The sequence below is a fragment of the Pseudorca crassidens genome, chromosome 1 (genome assembly GCF_039906515.1).
Source record: "Pseudorca crassidens isolate mPseCra1 chromosome 1, mPseCra1.hap1, whole genome shotgun sequence".
NCBI lineage: Eukaryota > Metazoa > Chordata > Mammalia > Artiodactyla > Delphinidae > Pseudorca > Pseudorca crassidens.
In genome coordinates this window covers 119377509-119393867 of record NC_090296.1, presented here as the reverse complement: position 1 = coordinate 119393867, position 16359 = coordinate 119377509, and the positions used below count along the sequence as shown (strand labels likewise).

The following is a 16359-nucleotide window of genomic DNA, read 5'->3' as shown; positions in this document are numbered from 1 at the left end:
AGGATGAGGCATCTAGATCACAGCCCTTCGGGCTTCATCACTTCTTCAACCCACTTCAATCCCTTCTGCCACTTGGACTTAGTCTAGAAAGGAAGGGTGGGCGTGGTTAGGAGAGAAGAATGTGGAAAATGAGAGAAAGGAGAAAGTTAGAGGTGGAAGATAAGGGGGCGGGGAAGGGAAACTGTGTTCTATCCCATTATCTAGGTGAGAGGTTGCACACTGGCAGCTCATGAGCTGCTTTTGGCCCACAAATGGAATTAGTTTAGCCATTGTAGTGTTCTTTTTTTGTAAATAATTGAAACCAAATTTAAGAATTGGGAGATCTCACATAAAAATTTTAGAGTTCTAGCTTCTCTTGTAAAACAAGAAGACATGTTAACCTTGGCTCCACATTCTCTCATGGCAGAGTCATGGAGCTGAGGAGGACTGCCTCTATTAGATGGGGCCTGCGTGCTCTGGCTTGCCCTACTCCCCACCGCTCCCTAGTGATCCCCAACACTGAGGCTAAGTCTCAGTTTATTACCCATTTATTTATGAATATAGATTATTTATTCTGTTTATGATCATGCTGAATTAATATTTTCCTTATAGAATAGAAAATTTCTTAAAATTCTTCCTACTGGTATGTCTACTAAAAGTGGCAATGCTAAAAACAGGCTAAAAGGGTCACAGGACTTTCTCCTACTTGGTCATCTTCATTCATTTGTATTATCTGACTTCTGTGGACTTTTGAGGGTGTAGCTATGTACCTACTCCCACATACACTGTCAGAATTCATCTTCACAACATTGCTAAGCGGATGTGCATCCTCATCTTTCAGAACATGGTTCAAGTCTGAGAAGGAAGTTGTTCAAGTTCATGAAGACAAGTGACAGAACTGCTATTTGGAGTCCGATAACAGTGGACTCAGGAGGGAGGTAAGAAAGGAGAAGAGGGGCAAGGAACAAGGTGTTAGAGTTATTGAGAGAAGAAAGGGCAGCATCTGAGAGCAGACTTGACTCCCTTAGACATTTGGTACCTTGAAACCCACAAGCGAATGGCAAATTGGATTTAAAGGAGATCCCATTTTAAGTGGCATGGTCAACAGTGGGCCTGTGACAGTCACTGGCTCTGTGTACTTTCAAGTTACATAGTTACTAAACTTAATTTTTTTACAATGTATTTTGAAAAAAATTTACACATAAACGAAAGTAGTGAGAACGGTATAATAAACCTCCACGTACCCATCCCATCACCCAGCTTCAATAATTATCAACTCCTGACTTAGCTTTCTTCACTTTGCAAATCCCAGACACTATTTATCCTTACAGTTTTCAGTAGGTGTCTCTAAAATATAAGGACTCTTTGTTTCTTAAAGCCAGTTTCAGCAGCGTTTTCTACAGTGGGCCTTCCCAGGCCTGCAGAGTCAGAAGCTGCTCTGAGAGGTGGAAGAGCCCCCAGGGTTGAGGTGGCCTCCCCTGCAGACGCTATCCCTGGCTGGCTTGTTGCCATGGCTCCTGGGAGACCACAGCTGTGGAACATCAAATACCAAATTAGAAAATCACTTCAGCTTACTGAGTGGCAAGGAAGGGTCAAGAGTAGAGACTGAGGATGAATAGGTTTGGGGCTGTTTTCTCTCAAAACCACACTTCTTGAGAGGGGTCCATATGGTGTCTCTGTGTTTTCACTTCCCATTCATTTCTCAATCATCTCCAGTCTGACTCCTGCCCCCATTATTTCACTGTAACAATTCAAATGAACGTCACCAGGACCTCCATGTTGCCCATTCCAATGGGCATTTTCCAGCCTTCCTCTTATTAGATGTCTCAGCAGCATTTGGCACTACTGGCTGCTCCATTCTATTTGAAACCTTCTTTCACTGGTTTCTGGGACACTGGTTTCGGGCTGCTCAGCTGTTCTTTCTTTTTTTGTCTCATCTTTCTCTACTCGGCCATTAAACGTTAGTGTTCCTTAAGGCTTCAGAGTAGAGCTGATTTGGGTGCTGTACTCCTTTCATGGGTGATTGCATCTTTGCCCATGGCTTTAATTACTATATTCCAGTGACTTCCATATTTATGTCTCCAATCCAGACTTTTCCTCTGATCCCAGGCTTATGGGATTTTAGTTCCCTGACCAGGGATTGAACCCAGGCCCTCAGCAGTGAGAGTGCGGGGTCCTAACCACTGGACCACGAGGGAACTCCCTGGTCCCAGACTTTTATATCTAATTAGCTATTTGACAGCTTCACTCAGACGTGTTGTGTAAGCCTGAATTCATCCTTGACCTCTTCCAGTATTTCTTTTTTTTAACTGAAGTATAGTTTATTTACAATATTATATTAATTTCAGGTTTATGGCATAATGATTTAGTATTTTTACATATTATACTCTCTTTCCTCTCCCCTTTGGTAACCTCTAGTTTGTTTTCTATGTCTGTGAGTCCATTTCTGTTTTGCATATACATTCATTTATATTATTTTTTTAGACTCCACATATAACTGATATCATATAGTGTTTTTCTCTGTCCTACGTATTACACTAAGCATAATATTCTCTAACTCCATTCATGTTGCTGCAAATGGAAGAATTTCATTCTTTTTATGGCTGAGTAATATTATATATATATATATGTAATGGAATATATAATATATATATATATCTCACATCTTTATCCATTCATCTGTTGACGGGCACTTGGTGTGCTTCCATATCTTGGCTATTGTTAATAGTGCTGCTATGTCCATACATCTTTTTGAATTAATGTTTTAGTTTTTTTTTGATGTATACCCAGGAGTAGAACTGCTGGATCATATGGTGGTTCTTATTTCAGTAAATGGTACCACCATCCATCTAATTAGGAACCTAGGAATCATCCTGGACACTTCCTCCCTTCCTTATCCCTTATATCCCATCCATCATCAAATTTTATTTGACCTTCTCCATATTTCTTGAACTCATCTACTTCTTTTTTTTTTTTTTTTTTTTTTTGCGGTACGCGGGCCTCTCACTGTTGTGGCCTCTCCCGTTGCGGAGCACAGGCTCCGGACGCACAGGCTCAGCGGCCATGGCTCACGGGCCTAGCTGCTCCGCAGCATGTGGAATCTTCCCGGACCGGGACACGAACCCATGTCCCCTGCATCGGCAGGCGGACTCTCAACCACTGCGCCACCAGGGAAGCCCTCATCTACTTCTCTTCATGTCCACTGTCATAATCCAGGGCCAAGGTACCATCAGATTTCATATGGACTAACTCAAAAACCTTCTGACTGGTCTTCCTGTTTACCTTCTTTTCAGCCAGAGTGATCTTTTCAGAATGCAGATTTGATAACCAACTGTGGCTCAAAATCCTTCAATACTTTCTATTTCTCTAGGAGAAGAACCCCTCAATCATCAATGGGGTCAGGGCCCAGGTGATGTAGTCCAGCCTCATCTTGTGTCACTGTTATTCTACTCTCTGTGCTCTGATCCCTGGCCTTCTTTTAGCTCATCTGGTACATCACATTCCCTCCAAAATGCTGTTCCTTCTTCCAGAAATGCTTTCCCTAACCACAAATCCTATTTGTTCTTTAGATGTCAGCTACTTCAGGTGATCTTCTCCTACCCTCAGTCCAGGTCTCTCTCTTCTCACATGCTCTAAGAGATGCAAGAGCCTTTTCTTCAGGGCACTTAACTCAGTCTGTACATACACCCATTCAGAGCATGACTTGGTTAATGTTTGTGTCCCAGTACTGTAAGCTCCCAAAGGGCAAAGACAGTGGTGTTTCCTCACCAACAATGGTGAGCTCTAGTGCCCAGCATACTGCTCACCATGTAGTAGGAACTTAATACTTACGGAATGCAAAAATATCTAGTAGAAAAAGGCAACAGCTCAAAAGAAAGACAGGCAAAGAATGATAAGTAGGCAATGCACAGAAAACCAAATACAAATTCCACAAGCAAATGAAAAGATGCTCTACCTTACTTATAATTTAAGAAATGCAAGTCAAAACCACAATGTAATATTCTTGACCCACCAGATCAGCAAATGTTTAAAAAATTTAATACTGCCAGAATTGACATGTGTGCAAACAAGCAAGCACCCATGACATTGCTGGTGGGAATGTAAAACGATTCAACCTTGGAGGGCAGTTTGGTTACAATCTGTTCTCAGGTCAAGAGGATGTTTAAATGCCCATCCTCTTGACGTGAGCATTGTACTTCTAGGAAACTACTTGAGGGCTATCCTTCTAAGTATACAAAAGTGTTTTTAATAAGGATATTCTCTGCAGACTGTTTTAACTTGAGAAAAACTAAGGCCAACCTAAATATCCATTAGTAGAGGATTGCTTATGTAAATTGTCACCCTGGATAATCATGCAATGGAATATCACGTGGCCCTAAAAATGATGAGGCAGGTCTGTGTACGTGGGTATGAAAAGAACTCTGTGATACATTAAAAAAAATTTTCTTTTTCTTACTTGAATACTTTTTCATTTTGGCCGCACAGTGGGCATGTGGGATCTTAGTTCCCTGATCAGGGGTCGAACCCGTGCCCCCTGCAGTGGAAGCGTAGAGTCTTAACCACTGGACCGCCAGGGAAGTCCCTGTGATATGCTTTTAAATAAAAACATATACATAAAACATGTAGACACACACAGAAAACATTTCAGGGAAAGATGGTTCTAAAACTGTTAACATTTGGGGACAGGAACCGGGGTTTAGGTTGGGATGGGAGATTAGAAGGGAGACATTTATTTCCCATTTTATATCTTTTTACTACCATTTAAAATTTTTTTTACCATATGCATATATTACTTTCTTTAAAGCTTAAAATTTTTAATTAATATAAAGGACAAGGTACTACAGAAATACTACTAAGGGATATAAAGATTTTCCCTTTTTTTTTTTACAGCTTCTCCTTAAAAGACCATTCAGAACATCAAGAGCTCAGAATTAAGGTAGGTTCTGGCTAAGATTTTATTGCTTTTAATGGCAGTATTGTAGAAGAGGTTATTATCTGGAAACCAAAAAGTCCATTAAAGAACATTTGAAGTCCTGTATGGGAGAGAGCATCAAAGGCCCCCCAGGAAATGAAACATTGGGATCCTGAATCTTTTTACCATCCACTACTGTTACCTGTACATTCCCTCTAAAGGTTTAGATGAATCTTTAATCATATAATAGCAAAGCATTAAAAAAAAAAAGCCACATCAGATTTTTAGTAAACATGGTCCTGATTCCATATGCCCACAGGTTAGCTTCTGAAATAGCTCCAAAACTAGCCCCCATCTGGCCTGGCCTTGCATATTGAAAACAGCTGCATCTACAATTTCTGTGCCTGTAAGCAGTTCCAGAGCTATTAATGGTGTCCAGAGCTAGCCCACAAAAAGGTGCAGGTGACTCATGGTTCTTGCTAATGAGTGTGTTCACTAAAGGTCTAGCTTTGGCAAAGCCTATTCGAAAGGCAACTTCACAACTACGTCAATAAGAGGAAATCTCTATTCTTGTTAGACATTTGGGTTTTATTCCAGTTTTAGTTGACGACGCTGAGCATATATATTTGGCCTAAACTATCTGCACCAATAATGCCTTTCTCCAAGGTTTGTATAGGAATTGCTAATATGTCCAAGCCCTGCTTCTCATATACCTTATCCCACCATCTTATTTTATTTTATTTATTTATTTCTGGCTGCATTGGGTCTTTGTTGCTGCATGTGGGGGGCTTTCTGTAGTTGCAGTGAGCGGGGCCTACTCTTCCTTGTGGTGCACGGGCTTCTCATTGTGGTGGCTTCTCTTGTTGAGGAGCACGGGCTCTAGGCGTGCGGGCTTCAGTAGTTGTGATGCATGGGCTTAGTTGCTCCACGGCATGTGGGATCTTCTCGGACTAGGGCTCGAGCCCGTGTCCCCTCCACTGGCAGGCAGATTCTTAACCACTGCGCCACCGGGGAAGCCTTATCCCACCATCTTAATGCCCACTGTTGATGACCCAATCACTGGCTTCCAAAATCAAATAAAGAAGGTGGTTTCCTTACAGCAAACAGATCACTGTGATCTAGATGTCTGTTTCTTCCCTTGGAAATGAAGCTTAAGTTCCTCCTATTAACAAAATTCCAAGCTTCTTAATGTTTCACCCATTCTTAGAAGCTGTTAGGGAAGCAGCGCAACAAACTTAAGGGTGAAGGGGTCAGACGTCACTGGCCACTGCCGTGATGTAGCTGAAGGTTTGGAGTCCTGCCATTTTCAGTCTGGTCTATGAGCTTCCACAGAAGCCCACATATGGGCATGATCCCAACTGAGTCTCAGAATATTTCAGCTAATCTAGAGACCCTGAAAATGGAACACAACTATTCACTTCATACTACCACCATGGAGGGGTCTGTCAATTACATCTTTATTTTCACCAGCTTCCAAGTGAAATTTAGCATTCCTTCTATTATAACTGTAGGCAACAAACCATAACAGTATTAGCAGTACTGTGGCTTTGTCACCAATAGAAATCACTTGTCTATTCACAAGACATTATGGATGTTACAGATATTATGAAATATTGTTAAATAACTCATCACTATTTTAGAATTACAATAGTTATTAGACCCTCCATGAGATCGCCTATTTTAATGTTAAAGGAGCATGTTACTATGTATAGTAAAAATTGGTTTTCTAAAGTGTTTTGATAATTAGGTATAACTGGTTTCCTTTGGATTTTTCTGTATCTTATTTTATGGATTTAAAAACATTATTCTGAGAAGGTATCCATAGACTGCCAAGGGAGTCCACAGCACATGAAAGTGGAGAACATCTGGTCTAGTGATTATGGTTTTCAAAACACAAATGAACTCATAATATGAATGCCAATCCTATAGGGCAAGCAGGACACGTATTATCCTTATCATACAGATGAGGAAATAGGTTCAGAGAGATTAAGTTGTTTGCTCAAGGTCACAGACTATTCGGTAGCATTTAGGACTTGGACGTTGATGCTCTAATTCCACATTCATGCAATTACACCAGTAATCCTCAAAGTGTGGTCCTTGGACCAGCATCCCCGGAAGCTGGTAGATAATGTAGGTTCAGGCCGGCTGAATCAGAAACATGGGTGAGGTCCAGAATTCAGGTTTCGCAAGCCCTCCAGGCGGTTGTGGTACATTTAAAGTTGGAGAAGCACTACACACCTTCCTGCCCTCCTCTCTTATTTTTGAGTCCTGATCAAAAGAGAAGGATTCTCAGTCGAGGGAGAAATGGTTTCACTTCTCATATACTGGCTTTGCCTGGGCAAAAGGGCCCACACTGAGAGGAGGGGAGCAAAGGGTCCAGTCTGGGGGTTGACACCTATGTTCCTTCCACCCTATCCCTGAAGCTCTCTCCATAGCACTCTCCCACCCTGTCTTTGAGCATTTAGGATTCCCAGAGCTGACTTTTCCATGGATTTCAAGTTACCAGTAAGCAATCCCAGAGGACACCTATCATCGCGTGACTTTACACACAAAGCATAAACCATTAAGGGTTTGGATTGTGATTAACCCTTGGGGTGTGTGTGTAGAAGACAGTCCAATTCAACTCAACAAAAAATTATATCAAGACACTGAGTAAGCCCACGTACTGTACTGTTAAATCCTTTGATGCACAATTTTTTTCCCCATTTTCCCATTACTGACACTGGATGTGTATTACAACAGAAAAGCAGTAGTTGTCAGGCAGATGATTAAGTTCTGATAGAGTTGTCATTTCCTGAACACATGTGAATTTGGTCCGATTCAGTCATTCCAGTTGAGTTAATTGCATTGGCAGCCCAAGTTATAGCTGTATTAAATTAAAAAAATAGGATATAACTCACATATAGTAAAGTATTTAAATGATAAGTTTAGAGCTTGAATTTTTTAATATTTGTATTACGCCTGTGTTACTACTACCTGGATAAAATACAGAACATTCCAGCCCCCCACAAGGCTCCTTCCGGTCCCCACAGAGCCTTTACCCCATCCTCGTAAGTCTCGAATGTTGCCACTACTCTGCCGTCTGGAGCCACAGTTTCCCTGTTTATGAATTTCCTATAAATGGAATAATAACATACATATTCTTTTGCATCGGACATCTTTTACTTAACTTGATGCCCGTGAGACTCATCCACTTTGTTGCATTTATCAGTAGTTCATTCTTTTTCATAGCAATTTAGTATCATATAAATATGCCACGATTTACTTTTCTATTGTTGATTGACTTTGGGGTGTTTCCAGTTTTGGCTCCTTTGGGTAAAGCTGCTATAAAACATTCTTGTATGTTTTTGGTGGACATAAGTTCTCATTTCTGTTGGGAATATACCCAGAAGTAGAATTGCTGTGTTAAAGGCATAGGTATACTTAGTTGCAGTAGGCACTGCCAAACATTTTCCCAAAGTGGCTGGACTTCTTGTTGGGAGCCAGGGATCTCACCGTGGAAAAGGAGGCGTACAAATATGGAATGGGGGAAGGCAACACAGAACACTGTGGGGCATGGATTTAAATTTAAGATATCAGTGTGAATTCATAATTTTGAAATCATGGATATGTAGGTATATGTGCATGTTTATATGTATACCATATATATGTATACGTATGTGAGTCTGTGTATTTTTGTTATGTGTTTGCATATGTATACATACATGCATATATTTCCTAGCTCTGTCTGCTAAGAGGGTTAAGAAGCAGAGACACCCCACTAGCAATAAGCATACCCTGCACCTTAATCTTGGTCTCTAATACCATTCCCCATGAAAAGGCACCCTTATTTGGAGAAATGACTAGTTCCAGGGATGGGGCACGGTAGGTATAAGATAAGCCTGGAAGTAAGGAAGTGTTCACAAAGATGATGGGGACATGTCACAAGGACATAGGAGTCACCTTGAAGAAGCTCCTATTGGCCACATCTGAGACAGTTTGAGCACCCAAATAAGTATGGTAACAAATTACAAATTACTGAAAGAAAAGGAAATTCATGAGCTCATACCAATAATAAGTAGATAAATAAATACATGGGGGAGAAGGGAGGGCTCTTGCTTATGAAAAATTTCAAGGGCCGACTGGTAAATATAGAGAGAGTGCTGGAGTTGGAAAATCATTTTGCAATCGTCATGGTAAAGATTGGATCAGCCAGAAATCATCAACACACACTAAACCTTGGGGGGAAATTTTGATGTGGAGCAATATATTCCAGTGGTCTTGTCAGCCCCTCAGACTGCTTATTAGTTGCAAGGGAGAAAAAGAAAGAGTAATTATCCAGTGAAGAAACTGGGCAACACTTTACCAGGTGATCAAAATTAACAGCACCAGTGAGAAAAGGTAGACACTGTGACGTGGTACCTTGCAAAGGGCGCACCACCCCTAACCCAGGGTTCAGCTGACAGTGTATAACTTTAATCTAGTCACGAGAAACATCAGACAGTGAGGAACACTTAAATTTTTTTAAGGGTGGGGGACTGTATTCTTAAAAAATGTCAATACGATAAAAGACAAAGTCTGTGGAAACATTAGAGATTAAATGAGGAGAGGGAGAAATGTCAAATGAATGCAGTACCTAGCCTAGATTTGCTCCTGAACTGGAGGAAGAAAAGTGCTATAAAGGACATTATTAGATCAACTGACAAAACTGGAGTATGGACGGTAAATTAAGTACTTGTAAATTTTATCTTTATTGGGGTATAACTGCTTTACAGGGGTGTGTTAGTTTCTGCTTTATAACAAAGTGAATCAGTTATACATATACATATGTTCCCATATCTCTTCCCTCTTGCGTCTCCCTCCCTCCCACCCTCCCTATCCCACCCCTCCAGGCGGTCACAAAGCACCGAGCTGATCTCCCTGTGCTATGCGGCTGCTTCCCACTAGCTATCTACCTTACGTTTGGTAGTGTATATATGTACATGCCTCTCTCTCGCTTTGTCACAGCTCACCCTTCCCCTCCCCATATCCTCAAGTCCCTTCTCCAGTAGGTCTGTGTCTTTATTCCTGTCTTACCCCATATTCATGACTTTTTTTTCTTAAATTCCATATATATGTGTTAGCATACGGTATTTGTCTTTCTCTTTCTGACTTACTTCACTCTGTATGACAGACTCTAGGTCCATCCACCTCATTACAAATAGCTCAATTTCGTTTCTTTTTATGGCTGAGTAATATTCCATTGTATACATGTGCCACATCTTCTTTATCCATTCATCTGTTGATGGACACTTAGGTTGTTTCCATCTCCTGGCTATTGTAAATAGAGCTGCAATGAACATTTTGGTACATGACTCTTTTTGAATTATGGTTTTCTCAGGGTATATGCCCAGTAGTGGGATTGCTGGGTCATATGGTAGTTCTATTTGTAGTGTTTTAAGGAACCTCAATGCTGTTCTCCATAGTGGCTGTACCAATTCACACTCCCACCAGCAATGCAAGAGTGTTCCCTTTTCTCCACACCCTCTCCAGCATTTATTGTTTCTAGATTTTTTGATGATGGCCATTCTGACTGGTGTGAGATGATATCTCATTGTAGTTTTGATTTGCATTTCTCTAATGATTAATGATGTTGAGCTTTCTTTCATGTGTTTGTTGGCAGCTGTATATCTTCTTTGGAGAAATGTCTACTTAGGTCTTCTGCCCATTTTTGGATTGGGTTGTTTGTTTTTTTGTTATTGAGCTGCATGAGCTGCTTGTAAATTTTGGAGATTAATCCTTTGTCAGTTGCTTCATTTGCAAATATTTTCTCCCATTCTGAGGGCTGTCTTTTGGTCTTGTTTATGGTTTCCTTTGCTGTGCAAAAGCTTTGAAGTTTCATTAGGTCCCATTTATTTATTTTTGTTTTTATTTCCATTTCTCTAGGAGGTGGGTCAAAAAGGATCTTGCTGTGATTGATGTAATAGAGTGTTCTGCCTATGTTTTCCTCTAAGAGTTTGATAGTTTCTGGCCTTACATTTAGGTATTTAATCCATTTTGAGCTTATTTCTGTGTATGGTGTTAGGGAGTGATCTAATCTCATACTTTTACATGTAGCTGTCCAGTTTTCCCAGCACCACTTATTGAAGAGGCTGTCCTTTCTCCACTGTACATTCCTGCCTCCTTTATCAAAGATAAGGTGACCATATGTGTGTGGGTTTATCTCTGGGCTTTCTATCCTGTTCCATTGATCTATCTTTCTGTTTTTGTGTCAGTACCATACTGTCTTGATTACTGTAGCTTTATAGTAGAGTCTGAAGTCAGGGAGCCTGATTCCTCCAGCTCCGTTTTTAGTTCTCAAGATTGCTTTGGCTATTCGGGGTCTTTTGTGTTTCCATACAAATTGTGAAATTTTTTGTTCTAGTTCTTGTAAATGTTGTGTCAATGTAAATGTGTGAAGTTGCAGGCTATCCTGTGGTTACGTAAGAGAGTATTCCCATTCTTAGCAAATACTCACTGAAACTGGGGTACTTGTAGATAAAGGGCTGTGGTACATGTAACTTACCCTCAAATGGTTCAGAAGGAAAAAATATAGGTGACTCTGAGTAAGTAAATACAGGGGTTCTCTGTACTATTTTAACTTTTTCAACATTTATTCAATAATTTGAATTCAAATTATTTCCACATAAAAACTTTTTTTTTTAAAAAAAACAAGATGACGGGCTTCCCAGGTGGCGTAGTGGTTGAGAGTCCGCCTGCTGATGCAGGGGACACGGGTTCGTGCCCCGGTCCGGGAAGATCCCACATGCCGTGGAGCGGCTGGGCCCGTGAGCTATGGCCGCTGAGCCTGCGTGTCCGGAGCCTGTGCTCCGCAGCGGGAGAGGCCACAACAGTGAGAGGCCCGCGTACCGCAAAAAATAAAAAAAAAACCCAAAAAAAACACAAGATGACTCCTTCTCCCCCAGATACTCACACCTGGGTCGCATCTCCCCATTGATTTGGATTTAATTGGTTGAGGTACAGCTTGCACAGCGAGTGATTTAAAAGCTCCCAGGTGATACTAATGTATAGCCAGGACTGGATTAGGTAACAGAATTTCCAAAGCAGAAGTAGGTGCCACTGTTTCCTGCATCCTGAACCACAAGTGTGTTGCTCCCCATCTATTTTTCTAAAGCTTTGAGCTAACTTTCAGTGGATAACTTCTAGAAATACATAATGTGATGAAGGGGAAACAGCGTGTATAATCAAACAAGAAGTTCAGACAAAGCCCCGGTATTCTCTAATGTGCTCTGAACATCTACTGATTGGTAAGAGATTGTCATACTGAGTGAAGTAAATCAGACACCATATGATATCACTTATATGTGGAATCTCAAAAAATGGTACAAATGAACTTATTTAGAAAACAGAAATAGAGTCACAGATGTATCAGTAAAAAACGAACCTATGGTTACTGGGGGGAAAGGGATAAAGTGGGAGATTGGGATTGACATGTACACACCACTATATATAAAATAGATAACTAATAAGGACCTACTGTATAGCACAGGGAACTCTACTTGGTACTCTGTAATGACCTATATGGGAAAAGAATCTAAAAAAGAGTGGATATATGTATATGTATAACTGATTCACTTTGCTGTACACCAGAAACTAACACAACATTGTAAATCAACGATACTCCAATAAAAATTAATTAGAAAAACATGCTGTAGGGAGACCATGTGCACAGATCACACAAAACATTCTGTCACTGTGATGCTCTAGAGAGCTGCGAAAGACCAAAAGTGGTGCAAAAAAAGTTTTAGGATCTGAGTATGAAGAAGGCTTAGAGTGCAACGTCAATGCAACTTTGAAAGAAGTAGCATCTATACATAAATATGTTATGGCTGGTTTCTATTATTAAGTTTATATCCCTGAACTATATGTGTATATACCTGCCTCGCTTGATAGAAGGTGAGTGCTTTAATGGCAGATACTGTGACATGTACATGTTTGCCCCACTACTTAGCTTTCGCTTGGCACTTAATAAATGCTTATTGAATAGAAGTAAATTATGAGGTGTATTGTTCCTTTTTTGTTTTTTTTTTGGCTGCGTCGGGTCTTTTCGTTGCGGCATGTGGGAACTTTCGTTGTGGCATGCGGGCTTTTCGTTGGGGCACACGGGCTCCTCTGTAGTTGTGGCGCGTGGGCTCCAGAGCATGTGGGATCTGTAGTTGCGGCACACCGGCTCTGTAGTTGTGGTGCGTGAGGCTTAGCTGCCCTGCGGCATGTGGGATCTTAGTTCCCCGACCAGAGATCAAACCCACATCCCCTGCATTGGAAGGCGGATTCTTAACCACTGGACCACCAGGGAAGTCCTTGTATTGTTCCGATCTATCTTATTTTAGCTTTGGAGTTCAGATAAGAGGCTCCTGAAATCTCCTTAAAGTCCTGCTTTTATCTAGATGCTCCTGTTTAAGAATTTCAATCTCAAAAATGTCCTCCATTCCTCCTGGTCAAAATGGTAAATGCATGCAGTGATGCCTAAAAATTCTGTTGAAAAAAAAATGACAAAAAAAAGCGCAACATCTCTCTTTGGGTAGATCCAGGTCCAGTCTGATAAAATGTCCAGATTATGGTTTCTGTTAAACAAATATACACACATATCACACTGATTTTTTTCAGTTCAGATTACTTTGGCATTTTGAGTTTGGAAAGAATTGAACCTGTGTGATTTTCTACAACATGATGTAACACATTTGGACTGAAAATCAGAGTATCAGAGAAAGAAGGCTGGCTTTCTCTTTGGCACTGTGTGATTACAGGCTGTGAGGGGTTTGAATAAAGGGAACTGCCAACTCTGTTATTTACTTGCTGAATTATGGCTAAGGACAGCTAATTCTCATTCTTTACAATATTAACATTTGATTTATTTTGACTCCAAATTTCCTTTGAATGCTTACTAACTATAAAGAAAGTTTGTGTATTTTTTTTTTTTTCGGTACACGGGCCTCCCACCGCCGCGGCCTCTCCCGTTGCGGAGCACAGGCTCTGGACGCACAGGCCCAGCGGCCATGGCTCACGGGCCCAGCCGCTCCGTGGCACGTGGGATCCTCCCAGACCGGGGCACAAACCCGCGCCCCCTGCATCGGCAAGCGGACACTCAACCACTGCACCACCAGGGAAGCCCAAGTTTATGCATTTTTAAGTCCCAAATAATGTTGTATGAAATAGATCCCATCTATGGTTTAAGTAAGATAATAAGTTAAGCAAAGAGGTACTGGGGGGCTGTAAAGGTAAGACACAGCCCACAACTTTGGGAGCTTAGACACATACTAATATGACGTGAATAGAGAGACAGGTAAAATTTCCATGGGGTGCAGAGGATCACAGCAGGGGGTGTTGGTGGTGTCTGAGCAGGAATTTGCAGGGTGAGAAGCAGTTCACCAGGCAGAGGATGCCGGGGTAGGGGGAGGAATTCAGGGGAGAACAGAGAAGGACATGGACAAAGGCAGAGGCCAGAAGAGGCCTGACCTTGGAGGGGTGGGGGACAGTCTGGTGCGGTTAGAGAAGGGGCATCATGGGGTGGTGGGGGCTGGAGTAGAGCAGGGTGGGGTGTGGAGTAAGAGCCCCTGGAGGTGAGGTGGGAAGTGAATGCTGTGGGCAGACTGTGAGGGCTGGATGGTGGGCACTGGGGAGCCATGAAAGGTTTTTGATCAGGAGAGGGACAGCTGAGATCTGGTTTTAGGAGAGAACACTGGATGCTGAATAGGAAAGGCCCCAAAGTTCATGATCACCACAGTTTCTGAGCATCCACCATGCCTCATGGGCAGCCCCAGCTCTGCCACTGCAGCCATCCGGGGCCACCTCTCTTCTCTAGGCTGAACTGTCTACTCCCCAGGAGCAGGGGGGAACTCCCTGCCCTTTAGAAGGAATTCCAGGAGCCTAGTTACTCTAACAGGTCTCATTATAGCTCAGTTCATCTAGAGATAAACCCGATATCTTTCTCGCCCTAAATGAACTTGCTTCCTAACTCCTCCTCCTTTTAAAAAAGAATTATTCTCCCACTACTCAGATTCAAGTTTTGGCAATCATCTTTGGTTTTTCCCTGTTTTTCTCTCTCCTTTCTCCTCCTGCCTAGTCCCCTCCCCACATTCAAGTTCGGTTTGCCTCACCCCTGGACCACGGCAGAAGTCTGATAATGGCTCTCCCTGCATGCTACCCTAGATTGATCTTTGTAAAGTACCCCCATGCTTAAAGGATAAAGCCCACCCTCCCCTGATTCACAATCAATGTCTTGTGTGATTTGACCCTGCCTTCAACCATCTTGCGCAGCCCCCTTGTCTTCTTCAATCGAGTATGGAAAATGTCGATAATTAGTACCTGAGATTTAAAAAAATCCTACTGTGACTTTTCATAGGGCAGGAGCCCTGTCTTATTTAGTATGTGACAAAAGGACACTCAGTAGACGTTGTCGAATAAAGCTAGCATCCCCTTCTCATCCTGAGGGTCCTATTCAAGAGCTGCTCTCTCTTGCTTCTAACCTCTTAACCCTAATCTTAGTGTCCATGCCCTGTTTTTTTTTGAGGCTCAGTCAATGGCTATCTTGATTGTTTTACTATTCTAAATGCTGCATCTAAGCTCCCAAGATTTTTTTTAACCTCAGGAGCAGAAAGTTGAATTAATCAGTCTCGTCAGCTCAGGACATTTTTGCTGTACAAGGCCTACCTCTCTTGTCTTATTTTATTTTCCCCTTCACACTGGATTCTCACTGACATCACCCCCTGCCTGTCCTAACCAGCACCTACACTAATGTGATACATATGTGTGTGTATAATATATATGTTATTCTTTTTCCAACAAAACTGTTTTTAAGATTCAAGCATAAACTTGAATCCAATGAAAAGATGCAAGATCTTGTGGGAAATTCCAAACAACCAGTCTAATAGCATTTTCACCTCTTTTATTCTCTTCTTTTTTAAAAGACTTTTTGCTGAAATATAGTTAATTTACAATGTTGTTGGACTTCCATGGCAGTCCAGTGGTTAAGATTCTGTGCTTCCACTGCAGGGGGCACCAGCTAGGTCCCTGGTTGGGGAAGTTCTGCATGCCGCGCGGTGTGGCCAAACCAAAAACACTAAAAAAACAATGTTGTGTTAGTTTCAAGTGTACAGCAAAGTGATACAGTTATGTGTATATAATATATATATGTATACACATACAGACACATTCTTTTTCAGATTCTTCCGGTGGGGGGGAGAGGTAAATTAGGAGTTTGGGATTAACACATACACACTACTTTTTTGCTGAGGGTTCCAAGATGATGGTACTAATTCAATCCTTACCAGTGAATTGGTAATGGCAGAAGTTAATCTAAAAAGCATAGGATGTACTTAGATGTAATGTAATATAAGAGTTTTATTGCAGAGACACAAATGAACCCAAACTCTTTTGTTGTCTGAGTATGAGAACACTGAGCGATAAATGCATATCAATTTCAATGTCCTCTGAAAGCAAACACAAGGAAA

The 16359-nt window shown here is 41.5% G+C and overlaps 1 protein-coding gene across 4 annotated transcripts in view; it reads right to left on the bottom strand.

Annotated features, from left to right (window-relative positions):
* The window catches only part of THSD4 (thrombospondin type 1 domain containing 4), a 571466-nt gene that overhangs the window by 35241 nt on the left and 519866 nt on the right, over nt 1-16359 (bottom strand). The gene's annotated exons all lie outside the window — the stretch shown is intronic.